We start from the raw sequence: 4,615 nt of genomic DNA on the forward strand, positions 1-4,615 counted from the left end.
TACAAATACCAGCTTCGCTTCAACTGAACCAAGACCTGGCAACAGCTCTAGTTTTGACTTAATAGAAGGAATATCTATTTTACCCCAAGATTAAATTATTACAATTATTAACCTATATGTTTTGTTGATGTTCTAATAAATATATAAATAAATACATATGTTGATTTTAATAATTTAATAGCATTATGACGCAGAGTAAGTAATGTTTTTGCACGTGAGTGTACCATGCGCAAACTTACCCCCACTACGTCAACAAATGCTCAAGAAGTTTGCCGGTTATTATACCATGTATTTGACGCACACACGCAAGCATACTATTTATTGTCAAACTTTTGTTCTTGACGTCTGTTGTCAAATTGAGAATAGATTAAATATTGTTTGTCTTTATTAATATTTTTTTATCGTGTAGTCTTGGCGAAATTTGTGATTATAGAATTATAAAATACAATCATAATAGTGTACAAACTTACAATTCCAATTAATTATAGTCGAATTTCGACTACTGCGGGACCTCTAGTTCTTTTTATTATTTCAATGATAACAGGAACATATTTTGATAATGATTTGATCAATGATCATGATTTTGATGATAATATGTTTTAGTGTGATTATTTGAAAACCGCTTATTTTTACGTGTATCTTCACATCACTGACATATCTCATCTATTTCATCGCGGATTATTCAATCAAAACTTGGAATTCCCATTTGTATTTGATTTCCGTTTTCCTTTTTTTCGGAATTTCATTTTCCTTTACTTTGAAATACAACAAGCGACTATATAATTAAAAAAATATGAAATTACGTAGTTTAAAAAGGGTTTCTTTAACAGTTTTATGGTACCCAAATGGTACCCCACCCGCCCTATAAGTGCATAGACGAGGTTCGACACCCAGCCAGAAAATCAAACTATGTCTAATATGAGAAAAGATTTTCTTGATTAGGAAAATTAAAATTATTTTTACAACGTACTAAATTTTCCTAATATTCATTTTTAATCTATGCAAAAAATGAGAGAGGATCTGGCAAAATAGAATAGGAATAAGTAAGACTCTGAGTCTCCTATGTCCTCAACTCTTCTAGTCACCTATTCTATTCTATTTTGAAAGATTACTTTACAATTATTTAATAGTAAACTCTGATGAATTAAAACAAGGAAAAGAATCATGCTTTTAGTTTTTTTTTTTATTGCTTTGATGGGTGGACGAGCTCACAGCCCACCTGGCGTTAAGTGGTTACTGGAGCCCATGGACATCTACAACGTAAATGCGCCACCCACCTTGAGATATAAGTTCTAAGGTCTCAGTATAGTTACAACGGCTGCCCGACCCTTCAAACCGAAACGCATTACTGCTTCACGGCAGAAATAGGCAGGGCGGTGGTACCTATCCGCGCGGACTCACAAGAGGTCCTACCACCAGTAAAAATTTAGAATTAGTACACAGCTTAGTAATTAATTGAACTGCATCGAGAAACCAGAATGTAGTGGCTTCTGAACTACATTACACAGAGTATTATATGATGTGTGACAGCAAATAGCTTAAGGGGGTCAAGGGGTAACAATTACGACTAAGTTGAGCATCAACATTTCTAACTACTTATGATAAAAAAAAAAAATAACATAGAAAATCAAACCATCACCGAAGCGTATTTTCTGGGTGTTTTTGTTAAGATATGGATTTATGTAAGAGTTTATGGCATATACATATTATATATTATGTATAACGATAGAACGTTAGTCCAATTTTCGTAGACGTGAAATCTGATGATCTAGATTGAAAGAAGAAACTTCAACTTTATTGAATGGCGGAATTTCATCAGATATTTTTCATTTTCATTATCATTCAATCATTTCATTATTTTTCATCAGATAGCAGCTTGTCCGACTACGATACAAAAAAAATGAAATACTAAATGAAGAAGGACAGATAGCTCTTTCAAGATAAAATATGAACATTTGTTATCAAGAACATATTTATAAGCCCAGTGGTAATTCGCTTAAATTTTAGTTGCCAATTGAATATTGAATAGTGATTGTTGAATTTAAGGCGCTAAAAATAACACCAGGTAAGAATCTATTGCAAACCTCAAGGAACATATATTTGAAGAATCTCCATCTATTTGAAGAATCTATTGCGAACCCCGGCGAACATACAACTTTCGTGCCTAAGAATTTCATTTTGGCGCTTTGGTATTTTTACCTGTAGTTTCACACACTAGTATATACTTCATTTTTATTGCATTAATTTAAGTGTTTTTTTTTCATATTTATTCAAACAACAAGACAAAAGATTCGTTCTTTGTAGTGATTGCGTAAACCTATGTCTTTAATAGGTTCAACTCACCCCATTCGAAGACCTGCCCCAGAGAACTTTCCACTACAGGCACATTTTTTGTCACTTCTACTGGGACAGGGACATTGATGGCCATTATATCCCATCCTGGGTTCTTTCATCCATATATACATGCATTCCATAAAAAGATAGCATGTCATTTATATACAGAATGAAAAGCGTGAGGGAAAACACCAGACGTTGTGAAACACTTGCAATGTTGGTCATATTTTTGGAGCAGCAGCCATCAATGTCGACTGTGATGCTGCGTTCAAAGGGCTATCAATCCGCTTGCAAGTCGACGGAATTACCCTATACCAGACCCTGTCGAAGACCTTCGTGATATTAAGGCCTATAAAGAAACCCTTTCTCTTGCTCTCCAAGAATTCAACCCAGCTTTGAGTGAGCTAAACGCCAGCTGAGCGTCAGTGACGGAATCCGTACTATATTTCACTGAGTGAACTGGCAATTATCAAGATATTTAAGGAATTGTGTGTCTATTATTCGCTTCATCACCTTGAAAACAAAGAAGCTATCACCATAGACCTGTAACAAAAGAAATCGTACCTTCTTGGAGATAGGGCGGACAAAGGCGATCTTCCACGAAAGTGAAATCCTGTTGGGGCTATAGGAGAAGTTAATACGTGTGTCAATCAGTTATTAATATAGTCTGAAAATGTAATGATATATTCTTAGTTGTTTAACCAAGATCGCTTCATCGTGGCACGTAATAAACTTTTAAGCAACTGCACTTTCTTTCAGCGATGTCAGGACCAGGAGACAAAAATAACCAGAAGCCATTCCGCCCGCCTCCGTATGAGAGGCCACATGCTCCCCCGGACAACAACAAAGATCGTGCGAGGGCATGAAGCTCGAAGTTTTACACGTAGAAAGCATCAGCTGTAGCAGGCGTAAGATTCTCGATAACTTTCACATCGTTGCGTATTTATTAAAGAACTAAATAATATTTTAAAAACAAAACTCGCTGAATTACTTAAACTAAGCTTCAATAAAAAACAGATTCATAGGATATTGTTTATCCAGATTGTGCATGAGATGAAAATAAGTAGCCGCTTTACCAACTTGTAACTATACTTGAGACCTTAAAACTTATATCTCAAGGTGGGTGGCGCATTTACGTCGTAAATGTCTATGGGTTCCAGTAACCACTTAACACCAGGTGGGCTGTGAGCTCATCCACACATCTAAGCAATAAAAAAAAATAAAAAAAAATAAAAATATGTTGGAAATTTATTTAAATTTTCACCTGTTAACATAAATCTTAGTCAATCATAAACAAAATCTCTTTAGTTACTTATCAGATGCCAAATATGGGGAATCCGATTTGTGATAATAAAACCTAATACCTCAACTTTTTGAGATAAGTCCATGCCACATTTTGTAGTTCTGGGTAAAAAAAGGAAAATATATTAATTATAGTGTTTTAAATAGGGATCACTTAAGTTTAGTTCTCTGCGAAACATCGTGCCACATGGCGTCGCATCGCGAGAGCATCGGTATCGCAGGATCCGACTGATGCATGACCACAACCACTCTGTCAAGAGTGTACGAATAGGAAGAAGTTTAGTTCGAAAAAAATGATGATTCATCGAACTGTTTTGAAAACTTATAACTTTTATTATCACTGTGCTAATTTTCTTCTGTATGCTACCACTAAAAATCCAAATTTTAGACTATGATAACTTTTTTCAAAATTATTTTTCGAAGATTTTTACTTTCCGAAATTGTTTATAAAAGTATATTGTGGAATATACATTTGTAGTTGATCATTAAATGTTATCGAAATAGACTGTAATTTAACATATGATTTTCATTTCTGTAATAAACAATCTTGTTAGATTATTTTACCATAGTTTTCAAATTTAAATGTAGAATCTCAAATATGTAATCATTGTTAAAAATACTAGTTTAGTTGTAAATAAAAATACTGTAGCTGGATTTTTTTTTCTCTTTTATCTATTTTTTTACCTACCTAAGATGATAGCCTTGAAAGGCTCCAAGGAAATGATTGAACCTGTCATATCGTATTTACAATAAATCCGCTCGCCACCGGAACAAAGTTTATCCACAACAACTAGAACCACTGTGAAATACAGTACGTGATTCCAGATACGTTTTTGGTCACGTTGCATGCGGATCTACAATAAATTTCCTTCCACGATATTTCCTGACCGATATGATATGTCTTTTTTCAAACGAAGCGGTAGGCAGCAACCTTGCTGACCACTGATGTCCATCAGCGACGGTAACACTACCGGTTGTT

At 34.5% G+C, this 4,615-nt stretch overlaps 1 long non-coding RNA gene across 1 annotated transcript; it reads left to right on the plus strand.

Annotated features, from left to right (window-relative positions):
- The first annotated feature begins 1,109 nt into the window (after positions 1-1,109).
- LOC134199049 (uncharacterized) lies at positions 1,110-4,290 on the plus strand. The gene is made up of 3 exons (XR_009973383.1): positions 1,110-2,065; positions 3,094-3,242; positions 3,784-4,290. It is a non-coding gene; the product is annotated as an uncharacterized LOC134199049 (long non-coding RNA).
- The last annotated feature ends 325 nt before the right edge of the window (positions 4,291-4,615 follow it).

The sequence above is a fragment of the Bombyx mori genome, chromosome 6 (genome assembly GCF_030269925.1).
Source record: "Bombyx mori chromosome 6, ASM3026992v2".
In the NCBI taxonomy this organism is placed as follows: Eukaryota; Metazoa; Arthropoda; class Insecta; order Lepidoptera; family Bombycidae; genus Bombyx; species Bombyx mori.